This window comes from Eimeria mitis, genomic scaffold, assembly GCF_000499745.2.
Source record: "Eimeria mitis Houghton genomic scaffold, Emh_scaff3518, whole genome shotgun sequence".
Lineage (NCBI taxonomy): Eukaryota > Apicomplexa > Conoidasida > Eucoccidiorida > Eimeriidae > Eimeria > Eimeria mitis.
This window is the reverse complement of record NW_013571860.1, coordinates 5,668-5,972: the sequence shown is the minus strand read 5'-3', so window position 1 is coordinate 5,972 and position 305 is coordinate 5,668.

Here is a 305-nt window from a genome sequence, read left to right as displayed (position 1 = left end):
CCCCCCCCAAAAAAAAAAAAATAAATAAATAAAAAAATAAATAAATTTATTTATTTTGTTTGTGTGGTTTAGGAGAAGTGTTGCCAGCACGCGTGCTGCGTATACACTATGAGCCCGAGCTGTATAGAGGTTTTCCTTTTTTTAGGGTTTTATGTGTATGTACACTGCAAGCAGTGCAACATGTATTGTGTCTTTTTTGTTTAAATACAAAACAAAAAAAAACATTTACTTCTTTTCTTTCTCCTGCTGCTGCTGCTGATCTACTTGGACTCAAAAAAACACTCAAATTGTAAACCCTAAACCCT